The 17059-nt window shown below is 44.5% G+C and overlaps 1 protein-coding gene across 7 annotated transcripts in view; it reads left to right on the top strand.

Moving 5' to 3' along the window:
- IRF2 (interferon regulatory factor 2) overlaps positions 1 to 17059 on the top strand; it is a 79763-nt gene that overhangs the window by 7629 nt on the left and 55075 nt on the right. The window contains exon 2 of one of the 7 annotated variants that reach the window (XM_072775933.1): positions 7655 to 7839. The exons of the other annotated variants lie outside the window; for them this stretch is intronic. The gene's annotated coding sequence lies outside the window, so the exon portion shown is untranslated. The remainder of the gene's footprint in view (positions 1 to 7654; positions 7840 to 17059) is intronic. 7 annotated transcript variants of the gene reach the window in all.

Genomic DNA, 17059 nt, shown 5'->3' with positions numbered 1-17059 from the left:
ATGGAGCTCAATGCAGGGCTTGAACTCGCAACCCTGAGATCAAGACCTGAGCTGAAATCAAGAGTCAGATGCTTAATGATTGAGCCACCCAGGCATGCGTGGATGTGGCCATTCTTGAGTTCTTTCTGCCTTGATGTATGGAGCCAGGCTCTAGAATCTGGGCTTCCCCCCGCAGCTGGTGCTAACAGATGCTCTTGTCCCAGTTCAGCTCTTGCCACTTCCTTGGTGATGGTGGGATATGCTGTCTTGTCAAACATTGTGTGGCAGGGTCACAGATGTTACCCCACTTGATCGGTACATCTTTATGTACGGGATTACCGCAGAAACAAGATACTGTGGTAGGAAAGAAGAATTTATCATCCATCATCACGGCGAGGCCAACAGCCTGAGTAATGTGGCGATGGTCACCCATTCCCAGACCCTTAGGAGACGCTGTGAAAACAGGTGGAACGTGGGTGTGGGGAATACAATCTGTCGGTGACGTCAGAGTAACCCAAGGGAGAAACAGAGAAGGAAAAAAATAAAACCCCACCTTTGCTCCTGTGACAGTGGATGGAAAGGATCCAGGGTTCTCATCCAGCCCTTGGGAATGTGAGGCTTTTTCTAGGGGTGTTCCTGAGACCTGGGCCTCATTCCTTTTGAACTGTCCATGTTAGAGACAGGTCTTCCTGGCACCCTGGGAACCAACCCAGGGCCCTGGTCCTGGCTGTAACCAGTTGGCCCTCTTGAGGGGAGAGGAGTAAAATTACCCTCTTGGATCAGAGCAGTTAATTTAGACAAAAGGCCACCGATCCAATTCTCCTGGCATGCTGAAGAACAAAATGTTTCTAGGGGAAGTGAATGCTGACGTTCCCTCTCTTTATGTCATAGACATTCTCTATATTGCATACATTTCTGGGTCTCGGGTGGGTCAGGTGTCTCACGGGAGCTCTGAGAAATCTACAGAATTTTTATTTCCTTACACAACAGCCTTTATTGGCGACTGACTTAGTGTGACTCCATCAAGAATGTGGCCTAAGATTTTTCACAACTACAGAAACCTCCAGATACCTGACTTGTAACTGAAAAAAAAAAAAGTAGAATAGTTTTCATCCCTTTATAGATACTGGAGACACTTTTGTGTTGTTACGAGCTGGTATTGATTATAACCATTACCAGTTCAGAAGAGGAGCACCAAAGCATGGTTTAAAAAAAAAAAAAAAAAGGGATCCCTGGGTGGCACAGCGGTTTGGCGCCTGCCTTTGGCCCAGGGTGCGATCCTGGAGACCCGGGATCGAATCCCACGTCGGGCTCCTGGTGCATGGAGCCTGCTTCTCCCTCTGCCTGTGTCTCTGCCTCATTCTCTCTCTCTCTGTGTGACTATCACAAATAAATAAAAATTAAAAAAAAAATTTATAAAAAAAAAAGTATTGATTAGGACAATATTGCCCAATACAAATAGAACATAAGCCACAGGCATAATTTTTAATTTTCTAGTAGCCACGTTAGGAATGTAAAAAGAAAGCAAGGAAATTAATTTTAATATTTTATTTAGCTCAGTATGTCCAAAATACTATCTTTGACATGTGATTCATATAAAAGTATTAATGAGGTCATTTACATTCTTTTTTCATACCGAATCTGCAAGATCTAATGTGTCTCTTATACCTATAGGATGTCTTATACCTATAGGACATCTGAATCTGCCTGGCCCTATTTCCAGAGTGTAGTGGCCACATGTGGCTCACATGCGAGGTGTGGTGCAGAATGAGGACATGAAGCAAGGCGTGAAGAGAAGTATGGGGAAAAGTTATAATCCAATGACTAAAGCTAACAGGACTGAGGGAAAGTAGATTTGAGCAGTCCTTTTGGTGATGCAATCATTCGGTGATAACTGCATGCACCTCCCTGCCTCCCCAAACAAACCCCACTGGTCTCTTCAGCCTGAGATAACAAAATGCTTTGAATTTCTTTAAAAGCAACCCCTTGTGTGTGCCATTCCTTTGATAATCAGCCTCAAACATCTTGAATCTTCTCTAGCCCCTTGACCTGTTCAGAAAATTGTTGATTCCTTGGGTTTTTCCATTTGTAACACCTATGTGGCAAGTTATTTGTGAGCGAGGATCCTGTTGTATTTCTTTGCATTCCCCACCAGTACTTGAAACGCAGTAAGAACTAGATAAACATTTGTTGATTTGATTTTTAGCCCCGAAGCAAAGGTTAGCTCAGAAGGCTGAATTCCAGTTCCCATGGATGGCACAGGTCTGCTTTGTGTTAGAAAGCTAATGGTATAGGTACTGAGCACATTAACATTGAGATTTGTCGCTTTGCATTAGGATTTGTCACTTTGAATTAGGGGTTCAACATCCAGGAGGCGAAAACCCACTTTTTTCTTCTTCTCCTTTGTACGTAGGACTGTAAAACAATCTTACCAGCCCCTTTCTTTAACATTTAAGTTCCAATGAGCATACTAATACTTTGCTGAACATATAAATAAGCTATACTCACCGGTAAACTGAAGATAGGTGCTTGGGATCTGCGACTTTCTTGGGTTAGTTGTGACAATCACTTTATTATTAACACGCACTTAGCTATAACGGGTATGCAGTGGAATTCTTTTAAAATCAAGTACAGTATTTTACAGTTGACTTGATTTGTCCCCTTTGACTATAATTGTTGGGGTGAAGCAACAGACTTCTCCACAGAGCCAAGGCAATTTATTTTTACTGAAGCCTACCTAAGAACTGCTTAGGTAGCTTTTCTCCGCGAGATTAAATACGACCTTCACTGAATCATGTTAGCAGGGCCAGCAGCTAGAAAAATAAAGACTAAACCAAACCTTCAGCAAAGAAATTCCCAGCTGCTCAGTGGGTCAGAGCTTTCCTGATTGCTTTCTACCAATGAAAACACTGTAGATTAGTTTTAAGTGAATTCTAGTAGGTTTGGGGATTTGCAACTGACAGAAGAACAGGAAAGTATAATCTCACTTTAAAATAGTAATCCTGAAGGTAAATCTTTATTGACTCTTTTTGGGGAATGGTGGGGATTTTGTTCATATGGGAAAACTTAACTCATGTGCACCGTTTAGCTGACCTTGAAAGTTAAGTTCCCCAGGGTAGAATAGAATGGAGCAGAGAAGTCAGACATGTGGTTCTCATCCCAAGAGGACACTGTGGACTTGTGGGGTGTTCTGGGTACTCCCAGGGACCCACACAGATGGCCCTGTACCCCTTCCTTCTCTCCTTTATAAAATGAAAGTAGAAATGGGGGAGCCTGCAAAGGAGGCCCCCGTAGGGAGTGTGGATAGAAAACTGCAGGTTTCCACTGTTGGGTGTGGTCATGTTGGGTGATTCGAGAAGTCAGGGTGAATTCAAAATACTGCAGGGGGGGGATCTGCCTCTCTGACAGGTGCTTTTCATACATTAAGACTGAAAAAATTTTTGAAAAAATTTCTTTAAAGTCAGGCTGCAGTTTGGGTTGAGATGAGTCATTCAGCTGGAACAGTCGACTATTTTGATCATTGATTCGTTCAGTTACGGATTTTTACAGGTATTTACTCGGTGCTAGCTCTATGTAGAGAGAGGTACAAAAAGGTGAAAAAGTGATAAGCTTGGATTTGAGTTAGGTAGAGGGTCTCCGCGCCTAGCTACGAGGATAGGACTGTCAGGATGTCACTACTTTTAACAGCTAGATGAAACAGAATCAAGCAGTTGAGCAACTAAGATCCCACTTCTGGAAGTGCTGTTAGATATGTGTGAATCCCCTCTGCAGGTCTTCATGGGCCTCGTGGCGTTGTCTCAGAGCGTAGGCAAAGCTACAGTGCTAATATGACACGTTTTTGGTCTGGGTGTATACATTTTCATTATTAAAAGAAAGATTCTTTTCTTTTTCTTAAAGACTTATTTATTTATTCATTCATTCATTCATTCATTCATTCATTCCTGAGACACAGAGAGGCAGAGGGAGAAGCAGGCTCCCTACAGGGAACCTGATGCGGGACTCGATCCCAGGACCCCGGGATCACGCCCTGAGCCGAAGGCAGATGCTCAACCCCTGAGCCACCCTGGGGTCCCCTAAAAGACAGATTCTTAATAAATTATATAATAGGCATAAAACAGCATATTGCTTTGTCCTCACTGTTGTTTTTGTACAGTTCTCCCACACTGAGTCTGGCGTGTAGAATTCAACTGTTGTAGCTTTTATCATTCAGGAAAAACCCTGTGGGTAAGTCCTGATGGCTATCTCCTCTCTCTCCTTCCCCTTCACTCAAGGTAGACACTGTATCTAGCTGTGCGGCTAATAAATTTTACTGCTCTGATCCCTCCCCCCAGGTTGAGGCTGGGAGAATCCAGCCCTTTGCATGTCCGGGAGAGGCCTTCTCCTCACTTGGTTTGAGGTATCATCACCATGAACAGGAAATTGGCCCTTATTTCATTTTGAACATCCTCGTTTTCCCCTCTTTTTCTCTCATTCTTTGTGTGTGTGCATGTGTACGTGTGCGTGCATGCACGGGTGTGCACATACACATGCACACATGCGTTCGTACACACGCATGCACACACGCATTTGGCTGGCAAATACTTTGAGTTGCCTGGAATCAAAGAATAACCATCATCCATGATGGGACTAAGGAAACAGTGGAGCAAGCAGTGAATTCATAAATGCCTGTCTCATTTCTTTTTTTATTCTGGTAAAAGTTACATAACATAAAATTTACCGAGATAAACATCTTTAGGTGTATAATCTGGTGGCGTTAAGCATGTTTACCATGCTGTGCAACCATCACCACCATCCACCCCAGAACTTCTCATCTTAAACGAAACCCTGTACCTAATCAGCTGTAACCCCACTGGCCCAAGCCCTGGCAACATTCTACTTCCTATGAATTTAATTACTCTCACTTCATATAAATGGAATCATACAGTATTTGTATCTTTGTATCTGTTTTTTTTTTCACCTCCCAGAATGCTTTCCATGTTCATCGGTGTTGTAGCAGGTTGCCAGAACTTCTTGTGTTTTTAAGACTGAATAATATTCCCACATGTTGTTTGTCCATTCATCTGTTGATAGGTCACTTGGTTTATTATTACCGTCCAGCTATTGTGACTAATGCTGCTGTGATCGTTGGTGTAAAAAGCCTCAGTTTGAGTTCCTGCCTCCCATTCTTTCAATCCAGTGGGTCACACAGTAATTCCACGTTTTAAAACTACTAAACTTTTCCACAGTGGCTGTACCATTTTGCATCCTTCTAGTAACGCGTGAGGGTTCCAGTTTCTCCACATCCTGGCCACCATTTGTTGTTTTCTGTTTTTCAGGGGTTTTTTGTTTTGTTTTTTGATACTAGGCCTCCTAAAGGCTATGAAGTAGTATCTCATTGTGCTTTTCTTTTTTAAACGATTTTATTTATTTATTTATTTATTTATTTGTTTATTTATTTATTTATTTGAGAGACAGAGAGCTAGGGAGAGAAGGAATAGTGGAGAGGGGCAGAGAAAGAGGGAGAAGCAGGCTCCCTGCTCAGCCCCAGGCCCCTGGGATCATGACCTGAGCCAAAGGCAGACCCTTAACCCATGGCGCCAGCCAGGCGCCCCTCTCATTGTGCTTTTGATTTGCATTTCTCTAATACCTGGTGATGGTGAGCATCTTTTCCTGTGCTTCTTGGCCATTTGTATATTGCCTTGGGTGGGAGAAATGTCTATTCAAATCTTTTCCTGTTTTTTTTTTTTTTTTTTAATTTGGTTGTTTGGGTTTTTTTGTTGCTGAGTTGTAGGGTTATGTCATTCTTTTTTGTGGATTCCAAGATGACATGCTAGATGGCCTGAAAAGCTAGCAAGGATCCCCTTCCCCCATTATAGTATGTGTAGCATGTGGCACAAAATCATTTAAAAACTTTTGTGATGTTGTAAAGCTGATAAAGCACACGTTGAGGGTTGAGGAATTAAATGACCGTTGCATGAAGTAAATCAAGGTGCATTGGTAAACAGGAATTCAGATAAAAGTATTTAATCTTCTCATAGAATACTAGAATTGGGAGTTTCCTTTAGAGATTATACTGCTTCTTCAGTTTTTTAGCTGGAGAAATCAAATGACCTGTCCAGGATCTTGTGACCAGATGAAGTACTCAGTATGCCTTGTTGAACTCTGTAGTAAAGAATTAAGTTTTTTTGTGTTGCATTTAGCATTTTAAAATTTCCAGGAAGAAAAAATGCATAGCAGTCCTTGAATATGGTAATGAATTAATTGCAGTGGCTGCTCCTGTGGTGCTCATGAAAAAGACCCTCAGGTTCATCCCCATTGTGTTAGGATAAAAGTTGAGTAAAAGCAACCTTAAAATAACACTTGGGGCATGAGAATTTAAAGGTCTTATATCCAGTCATGGTTTAATACTACTACTTGTGTGGATGAAAACAAATTTATTGCTGTAATAACAGATCTGTAAAGTAAAATGAAAGCATTTGTGTGTTTATTCTGAATTATCGACCAAATGAGGAGGCATTTATTTGTTCTCATGAGAGCAACAGGAGATGAGGAAATTCAGTGAAATATCACAAATGCACAGTAGCAAATTTATCGTTGGTTTGCTTTGATGTTGTGCTCAAATTTTTCACTTCATTCGATCCTTTTGCAGAGTGGGTCTTTATTAAATCATACAGCCTGGCAAGATGACATATGGATTCTAACTGGGGATGCTTTGTGAAAAACTGGGAAGGAGATCCATAATGTCTCTGACATAAGGTTAATTAATGTTCCCTTCAGGTTTGGGGCCCAGGCTTTTTTTTTTAAAGCCCTCAAAATTCACCTTAGGTATTATGAAACAAATAGGATCATGATGAAATTAAGTTGAAGACTCCTTTCTGCAAGCACATAGTTTAAATGAAACTCTCAGGAGAGGGGCACCTGGATGGCTCCCTGGTTGAGCATCTGCCTTCAGCTCAGGTCATGATCCCGGGGTCCTGGGATCAAGTCCCACTTCGGGCTCCCCCCAGGGAGCCTGCTTTTCCCTCTGCCTATGTCTCTGCCCCTCTCTCTGTGTCTCTCAGGAAAAATACATAAAAATCTTAAAAAAAAAAAAAAAGGGGAAGAAACTCTCAGGAGAATTAATGCCTTCAAAAGACATTTTTGAACCCGTGTGTGTGAAGCCTGGTGCTGTGGAGATGTAACGTTGACAATTTGATGTTCTCAAAGAGCTTATCATTTACTTAGAGAGACAGGCAGTAGATAACCATCTGTCATAACAAAAAGAGTGAAATGTGTACTTAATAAAAGCACAGCAAGCAAAAGGACCTGTGTCTTTGCCCAGAGAAATGGGGTGTGCTTCACCACAGATTTCCCACCTGCCAGTGGGAGGATGGCGGTGTCAGCTGGTGGCAAATGGAGGAGTGGGGCGGGGCGTCTGTGGTGGGAAAGTACAGCAAGAGCAAAGGCAGACCGAGCCGAAGACCCCTTGCGCTCTTGGTGCGTGGAGAGTTGTCTGGTGTGGCAGGAGCAGATGGATCATGGGAGGGACAGGGTCAGCCCGGGTGAGCACAGCTACCTCAAGGCATGTGGCCCTGTGTTTCCCAATAAGGAAGGACTTGGTTTTGAGCATAGAGCAAGTTTTCTGGGCGGGGGCGTGGGGTGGTGGTTGAGGGGGGAGCTGATTGAGGCTTTGGAATGTTTTCTCCTTACATTTTAGAAAGTGCTAGATAATAACTGCTGGCCGGCCGGGTCCGGAAGAGCTGTGAGGAGATGTAAGAGCATGTGCATTCGTCGTTCTGACATGTGATGAGCGTTGCAGAAAGGACCGGATTGTGCTTTTGATGATAACCAGGCCTGCCTTTGAGGTGCTTTCATGTGTTCCTAAGAGCAAGTAATGCACAGGTATGAAAATACATTTTTTAAAGATTGTATTTATTCATGAGAGACCCAGAGAGAGAGAGAGAGAGAGAGAGAGAGGCAGAGACACAGGCAGAGGGAGAAGCAGGCTCCATGCAGGGAACCTAATGTGGGATTCGATCCTGGGTCTCCGGGATCATGCCCTGGGCCGAAGGCAGACGCTCAACCGCTGAGCCACCCAGGTGTTCCAAAATATTTATTTGCGCTTTCTCTTGTTTTTTTTTGATCTGGTTTATAAAGAGAGTGATGAACAGGTTTACAGTGGATGGTTGTCCTTAATACGGATGCAAGCGTAACTTAGAGAACCACGAGAATGGTTGGCAGGGTGCCCCGAAACCATGTGTTAGCACAGCAGAAGTTTTCAGGCCAGGGTGTCCTGTTGGCTTAAAGAGTGATGGGGATCTCGCTGTCCCCTCGGGAGTGACACTGGCTGTTGGGTTAGGAGGCTCCTCCCTGCCCAGGCATGAGGTCAGCTTGCTCACATTCCCTGAGTATGCCTATGGAAGGACATGGAAGGGCTGGTTCATGGATCCTTAGGGTCAAGCCTAAACTACAGGGACTCGGGAAGCGCAGAGGAACCTGGTGAGGTGGGCTGCACCACGTTGAGCCTCCTTCCCATGTGCATTCCCTCAGCATGACTGAAGTCAAACCGGCACCCTCATCAGGGGTGGAGGCCGTGTCGGCCTGGTTGACTGGCTCCCTTGATAGCAGATCATGGGCATTTGCTGGGCTCTCCACTTCATTGTAGGGATAAAGTTTGAAGACCCTTTCCAAAGGCCCTAGGTTTTTCTGGGTTCGATGACAATATATCACATTCTACATCTATTATTAACGGCTGCCTTCTCGACTCCGCTGATACATTTTGGAGTACTGTCATGTGTTTCTCAGGGCTCAGCAAAATGACTTTCCCGTACCAATACTCGATAAGTCTTGGTTGCGCTAAATTGTAATGATTGACCTAGTTCTCCGTTTGTGATTTCCTGTCCAGACATGGGCCCATCTGTGGTACCTTAGAGCTAATAGGACCCATGTGCTGTGTTGCCCGGTAAGGAACAGGACCAGATGGCAGGTGGAAAGCACATCAGCCACGTTTGCATGTGCCTTGGGGTGTATCGGGGTGTTTCGCCTGGTCAGTCAACAGGGACCTGTTAAGGTGCAAGGACCAATGCCTCTCTGTTTATTAGCCAGCCTTGGACGAGCCTTCCAGCTGTTTCTCCGCCTCTTCTACCCTTTCCCTGGGGCACAGCTTCTCCCTCTTACTGATGGTTCAGACATACCTTGCATACCTCCTCTCTCTTGCCCTTTGCCATTCTTTCTTTTGTCTGGAATGTTTTTCCTTGCTTTTCACCTGGGGATCCCTCACCCCTCCACCCCACCCCACCCCCAATTCTTTGCAGTCTTCCAGAGTTAGCTCTTCTGGGCATTTACACAATACAGTAACCTCTCCCCCCCCCCCCCCCCCCAAATACCTTGGCAGCAGTGTTCACTCAGGTCACATTATTGTGAGGCTGATGCAGGGGTGTTGGGGGCAGGTGAGTCTGATGTGGAGAATGACCCGCAAACCAGTGGTGCTGAATGCCCCATTTGGTTATCACGGGCTGGGGCAGATCCTGAAGTGCATCATCTCAGGTTCTCCCATCCTCAGTTGGTTTCTCTATGTTACCTTCAGGACAAGATACCTCATTTTGGAGTTGGTTGCTCATGTGCCTCGGCCCATCACTGCAGCGTCAGCTCTGAGGGTAGAGATCTTGGCCTCCTCTCCTTTGTATCCCGCCCCCTGCCCCAAAGTCTTGTCATTGTGCTTGGCACAGAGGGCTCTTTACAGTACCTGGCTCAGTAAGGCTTTTTGTTTTTGTTTTTTTATTTTTTTAATTTTAATTTTTTTCAGTAAGGCTTTTTGAATGAAAAGTTGAATCAACTGTCAGAAATTCATTAACATCCTAAGCTCAATTCCTCTGGGATTCATCGTGTCATGAAAAGAGTAAAATTGTTCTTTTTTGGGTTGCATGCTTTTTGTAATCATTCCCCCCACTCCTCTGGCTTGTTTATCACTGATTCATAGTACGTTTTTTCCATCACAATGTATATAGTTCATGTCATCTGCTTTTCCCTCCCTGTCCCCTGCCCCCACTACGGGTTCTGCAGGAGGGATCCATCCACTTTCTTATCACTTGCTTGCAGCCCTCTTGGGAGCTTCCCTGGTATAATCTGAAATTGGCCCCTATACACTCCAGGCAGGCTGCTCCAGGTTGGCATGTGGCAGTTTTAATAAGCAAAGGGAACTTGCATAGGAGGGTTGTCTTGGAGGCAGCAAGACGATTGGATCTCTGCACCTGCCCATCAAGCCTTAGAAGTTTATATAGAGAGGCCTTACCTCGGTTCAGTCACATAGACCATGCAGGTGTTCTCAACATCACATCACTATCTCACGGCTGTGTCCTTGGAAGGGCTTCTGGGAGCAGGAAAGGCAAGGAGAACTCCTATTCCAAGGGCAGGGGGACGAGGCAAGGAGCCTCACATTGCTGGGGTCCAGCTCCCAGTTCAGCTGGCGGTTCTTTCTTTTCCATGACCTTCTCCAACACTTATCAATAAATAATTACCACATACTGTTATTTGCAGGGCACTGTGCTTGATGCCTGGGGAGGTTTAAAGATGAATAGGAGGAGATTCCTGCTCACAGGAACTTTGTATATACAGAGATATGCCTGTTTTCAAGTACTGTTCAAGCTTTGGGAACAGTCGGTGGGATATGAAGTCCAGAGAGTGGGACAGGCTGAGTTGTGGCTCAGATTTTGTTCAGGGGGCCTTGCAGAGCTGCTGGAGGACTCTGCGCCAGGTGATCTGATGGTTTGGAAGATTAACCTGGCCGCCACCCTGCAGGGCGGAGACCACACTAGTGTTCTAGAAGATGGACCCTGGCTACCCTCCTGCTCCTTGTGAGAGAATCTGCCTTTGTCCATTCTGGTATTAGATGGAGGCCTGGCTCCACATTTTAGATCTTCTTTGGGGAAGTCTTAGAGGAGACAGAAGCAGTCATCCCATGGTCTTCCTCCTTACGCAGCTCTTCCTCAGGGGAGCTCGGCCAAGTGCTGTAGTAGAGGATGTGGAGAAGTTACAGGTTGTGAGTGCCGAGGTTTGAATCCAGGTGTGCTTGACCCCCCAACCTGAGCTCTCCAGCACGTTCTGCTGCAACAGGGAGAGAGAAGGACACCAGTGTGGCCCTGGAAGGGGTTGACAGGTGCCTGTGTGGCACACTGACCCGCTCTGTTGTCCACACGTTTCTGACGTGCACTGTCTCCCCTACTTTCCTGGGCCAAGTTAAGGACCAAAGTGTCTTTTCCCAGCCTTCGTTCTGCTGAGTTAGATGGGTGGCTCCAGGGACACCAGCCTATTCAGGGAAGGAGGGACAGTCTTAAGTGAACTCTTCATTAACTCCCCAAAGAAGCCGTGCCTTTCAGCGTGCTTTACTTCTGTGCTGCAAAGGCAGTGCTCAGAGGACATGCTGATTAAGGGAAAATTAGGGTCGCTTGTTTTCCTGTTTTCCATATGGAAAGAAGGTTTGAACATGCAGTATGAGCCTGAGTCCATATGCTTTGAAATCTGTCCATGATTCTTGCTTTGCTGAATTGCAGACTCCATGCCATCTAGGTACTGGGGTCTGGGCCCAAGCACACCCAGCAGTCACAGCGTGATTTCTGCGCTTTTAGGTCTTTATTGCCTACTATGAATTCTTCTAGAAAATACTCGGAAAAGGTGATGGATTTAAAACTGCTCTTAGATTTTCATAATTTAGATGTATCTGGGGAGTCATTTATCCGTGCAGCTGCATACAACATTCTTATCTGTTTTTTTTTTTTTGTGAGAAAGAATATTACCTTTGCATCTGTAACAGATTTCACAATGATTGTAGATTATTATTACTTTTTTTTTTTTTTTTTTAAGAAAAAAAATCGTTTCACACACAATTGTTAAAGCTGCTTGGGAAGCGTTCCTGGACATGACACGACTGGGTCAAAGGATGCTGTTGAAACTTTCTGGTCCCCGTGGCCACGCTGCTCTCTGGAGAGTTTGTTCCTTTTTATACTATAACCCACGTGAGATAGAAAGAGCTGTTCTAGATGTTTTACGTGTTTCCTCACCTAAGCCTTGCAAAGGCCTGTGAGAACAGATAGGGTGAGTAACCCGCCCAAGGTCACACAGCTCATAAGCAGACAGAGCCAGAGTTTGGAACGAGGCAGATCAACCAGATTCCATATCGCACACGGCTGCCTTTTCCACTCTGTTAGCTCCGGGCAGCCGGTGGGAGAGAATGAACAGAGTCATCCTGTGATGAGTCCCTACGGTCTGGATATAATGTCCTTGACCCTCGTTCTTGATGCATCGGATAGAATAGGTGCAGAATGGTTTTCCTGAACCCAAAGCCTTGGTCTGTACATTCCTAATGAAGCTGTGCAATTCCGAAGCAGTCATTTTTAGGAAAGAAGCACTAGGCTTTTCCCCAGTTCTCCCTTCTGCAGGCTGCAGGCTAAAAAAAAAGAAGAAGAAAAAAGCCAGGGTGGGGGGAAGTTGGTAGTGGGCAGCATTAAATCTTGTACCCATATGACCCCTCTTCTTGCCTCTTTGTCATCACCTGGTTGCCAGCAGCACCTGATGGACAGTGTCAGGTGCGGGGAGGGGGTGGGGGGGAGGAAGGGGCTATAAAGTTTTGTTTAGGGACTTCAGATTTTAAACCCCTGTTTATCTTTGCTGCTGAATCCGGTGCAATAGATCTCTCTCTCTCTCTCTCTCTCTCTCACACACACACACACACACACACCCCAACAAAAATGTTTTCAGCAGTGTAGCCCAGGGGTCATTCAGGGTCAAAATACTTCCTCTTTTAGAAAAGCCCCAGACAGCTCACTTATCTTCTTGTTCCATCCTTGTTTGTGGGTGGTTTGTATCCTTCATTGTACCTCCCTGAGAACAGACACCAAATGAAACAGAAAGTGTCGGGAAATGCTACCATTCTGGCTCTGTTTTCTTTCTGACCTGCAGCCCTAGGTGACCGGCGCTAAGGCTCCTGTTCCTGAAATGTTTCTGACTCAGGGAGGCGACTGTCAGACCTGGCAGCCCGTTCAAGTGAAGCTTGGGAAACACACCAGCTTTCTAGCATTTATGTTTTAGGACCCAGAGGGCACATGGAGATGAGTACTGACCTTTCCAGGTTGAGAGCCTATTTTTGGACACTTGGTTCTCATGATAACGGAGCTCAGTGGTGGGGAATCCGCTCTGGCAAGGACTAAGCCACCGCTTCTTCTAGAATAGTGGTGATGACAGCGCCTACCCCCTAGGCTTGCTGTGAGGGTTAATGAGATAATGTATATAAAGCATAGAGTTTAATACCAGGTGCATCATGGGTGCTCTTATAAGTAGTCTTTGCCATCCATCCCTACCACCATCATTATCTAGTGAAGAATCGGATAGCTTTTTTTTTTTCTTGGAGGCAAGTTTTGACTTTTTATTTTTTTTAAGTGTTGACTTTTTAACTCGTATATTTATAAACAGTTCAAGTCAGTAAATGTAAACTGCTTTGACCTTTATGGTTGGAAGGTCTCTGGGGGCTCTTCACCTTGACCATCATTAGCCTTAGTGTGTTTTCTTCCTTTACACTTCACATAGGAGAAATTGTGTGCCCCAGGACCTTTGAACTGAATTTCTGCCCATGTCCCACAGGATCTGAACCATGCAGTGTGCATTGCACTTCTCACGTCGCAATGATAGCTGTGCTCTTTCATTCAAAATTATATTAAGTAACTAAAAACAATGGAACAGGTAAACTTTCCAGACAATTCTTTGAATAAATGTGCATTTGTGCCACTACAAGTAAGTATTCAGTCTTTTTGGTTCCCACGATGGTTTTGCCACAGAGCAGTAGGGCTTCTAGGAAATGGGAGGGGGGTTCCTGTACTCATCTCCATGGCTCATGCAGTTCTCATGCATACCACACAAACCATAATAAAACCAATAAACTTGTTCTCACTTGATACGCATCAAAGTATTTTCTGTAATACATTTAATTTTGGAAATGAAATATTTAAAATGTTATACAAGAAGGAACAATGTCACTACAGATGTCATTATAAGGGAAGCCTAGGGAAGATATTTGAAAGACATTTTGCATCTTAAGGTTTTTCTTATTTTATAAATAAATATTTTATATATTAGATAGGTAAAATGAAGATCTATCCATATTGCCGGCTAGATCTACCATAAATGCAATAATCCTTTTTATTTATATATTTAAAAAAAATTTTAATAATCCTTTTTAAATGGCTACTTATGATTTTAGATTTTATAAAAATATTCAGCAGAAGTATTTCCCTACTTTTTAATGTGCAAAAGAAGTTTACATTAAACTTTTCCATTTCGGGACTAAAACTGTGCTATTATTATTCACTAATTTAAGCGTAGTATGTGCCAGATTAATTTATAATGAAAGTACAGTTTAAGGAAGAAGATGATTTCCTTGTATAATATGGGAACACTAATATATTCCAAGGGTAGAAATAACTTGAGATTAATTACAGATCCCATATCTCTTATTTGCAATCCAAAAAGCTCTGAAAACTGAAGTTTTTTTTATCATGACTCATTTGGCAGTATGATCTGCCCTGAATTGGCGTGAAGCTCTTCGGAGCTTTTGCTAATCCCGATCAGTGTGAGTGTTCACATTTTAACTGCAGAAATATCGCTGTGTTGCATTAGGGGTCCTGCTCTGGATATTGCTGGGGACATTCTTGTTCGTATGGTAGGTGCACCATATTGTCTCTCTAATATCCCCCCACTGGCTGCATTTTCAAACATACATACCTGGTCCAAGGATTTTGAATAAAAGAGCAACTATCTCCCATAACCAGAACATCACCACATCCTGTTTTTTTTTTTTTCCAGGGACAGTCCCTCTTCACCTCTGTGCACAGGCAAGGGATGACTATTAATAAGGCCCCATTCACACTTAGAAGTGTTCCATTTTGGACAATGGATGATTTTGGTCACCGTGCTGACCATCTCTGCGCTCTCGGTAACGGGCAACGTGGTGCTGATGGGCATCCGTATGTTTCTAGTGAGCTGCCCTCTATACAGGTTCCACATTATATCTTGAAACCCTAAGATGACTTAGAGCATTGTTTATAGGAAATGATTTTTTAAATGGTCTGCCCCTGTGCTTCCTTAGATGGGATTCCCCACAGCATTTATATATCCCTTTTTTTATTATGGCAAATCATCGCTCCCCTTACTCTAATTCCTTGTGTATCCGCCTTCTTTGACTAGTTCGCAAGCCCATCTGTGTTCCCTCTGTCATCATCATTGATGCCTGGCATACGTAGAAAGCCCATGGTTTATTTATTAAGCCTCAGCCCTTGCCATGCTCCAGGACCTGGGGACACAGAGGTGAGCCAGCAGAAATGCTTTTGGGCCGCATGGAGATGGTCTTCAGAGGGGGCAGACAGATGTGAGGGCCTGGCCTGGCCCCGCCCAGAGACACTAAGGAGGCTCACAGAGGAAGTGGCCTTAGAGCTAGGAGGGGAGGAATGTGAGGTCAGGCAGTGAAAGGGGACAAGGTGGGGGGAGGCCTTGGGGCAGACCCGCTGGCTGGAGTTTGGGGAGTGAGGGTAGTAGAGGGAGATGAAGCTGGAGCCAGTGCTTGTGGCACCCAAGGGGACTGAAAGAGACTATCTGTCCTTTCCCGGGGCTGTTCTGGCTGCAGGGTAGCTACCAGATGGGGGACAGGGGTGCAGAGAGCACAGAAGGGCTGCCGGGCACCGGCCCCAATGAGGGCTGGGATTGCTCCTGACCCATGGGGTCGCACTTCCTATTCCCACCGTGTGACAGTCACTCTCTTGGAAATGTGGGCTCCGCTCACAACTTAAGGCCACAGTGGTTCCTGAGACGTTCCTCCAGGTTAGAGCAAGCAGAGCTGAAGGCTGTCCAGGCTCCCGGAATCCTGCAAGTTGAGGAATCGTCAGTGAGAAATGAGAAGCAAAGCCCTCAGTCCTCAGTCGCGTGGGCCTTTCTTGAGCCCAGACCTTAAGACCCTTTTGTCCAGTATAATTAACTCTTGAGCCAAAGAGAAAATACTATTAAAAATAGTGAATATTTACTACAAAAAAAAAAAAAAAAAAAAAAAAAAAAAGACCCTTTTGTCCTTATTCCGGTGTTCAGATTGTCCCAGATTTGGCTAGACGGAGCCCCTTCGTGTGAGCTGCTGGGTCCTCTTGCTGGGTCCCCAGTTCTGTACTTCTGATCCCCCTTAAAATGGCTCAGGCTTATCTTTTGCTTTCCCTGCCCTAGACCTGCCACCAGCCATTTTCCCACAAAGCCCTGATTCCTTTTAGTGGAGAATGGTGTTTAGAAACTAAGATTTGGGATGTTTGGGTGGCTCAGGGGTTGAGTGTCTGCCTTTGGCTCAGGGCGTGATCCCGGGGTCCTGGGATCGAGTCCCACGTCTCCTGCATGGAACCTGCTTCTCCCTCTGCTTATGTCTGCCTCTCTCTCTGTGTCTTTCATGAATAAGTATTTAAAAATAGAAATGATGGAGTTTCTATTGAATATGATTTTATATATTCAATTATATATTTTATATATAATTTATATATAATTAAATATATATGAAATTTTATATATATGAATTTTATATATAATTGAATATATATGAAATATAATATTTAAAAATCTTTTTAAAAAAACAAAAGGAAACTAAGATTCGGGCATGATGTGTACCCATCACCAGTGGCCTGTTGCTGTCCCCAGACCCTCATAGTGGGTGGGGAATCTGTGCACAGTACACATACATGTATTTTTACATCTGCATGTATTTCTGTATCGAGATAGATGATGAGCTATGAACTCAGTCCTTATTCTGTACCGAGGCCCAGGGTTATTCTAGATTTCTTTCTTTGTTTGAACTTCCTTCTCCAAAAGTGAGGAGCCTGGCTCTCATTATCCTTAATGTATTAATTCATTGACTCAGTTCCTCTATGTCTCCAATCTCCAGCCTCCCCAAGGTGGTGAGGTTGCCCTCCCCACCTCATTCTTGGGGCTCCTGCACCCCAGATGGGATGGCTGCCCCTGGACAGGAGCCTAGCCACTCCACTTGTGCCCTGACACCCCACTCTTGGCTCCTGCCTCCCCCAGCATCTATCCTCACTGCGCCACATGGGCT

The sequence above is a fragment of the Canis lupus genome, chromosome 15, assembly GCF_048164855.1.
Source record: "Canis lupus baileyi chromosome 15, mCanLup2.hap1, whole genome shotgun sequence".
Classification (NCBI taxonomy): domain Eukaryota; kingdom Metazoa; phylum Chordata; class Mammalia; order Carnivora; family Canidae; genus Canis; species Canis lupus.
This window is presented reverse-complemented; position numbering and strand designations above follow the sequence as displayed.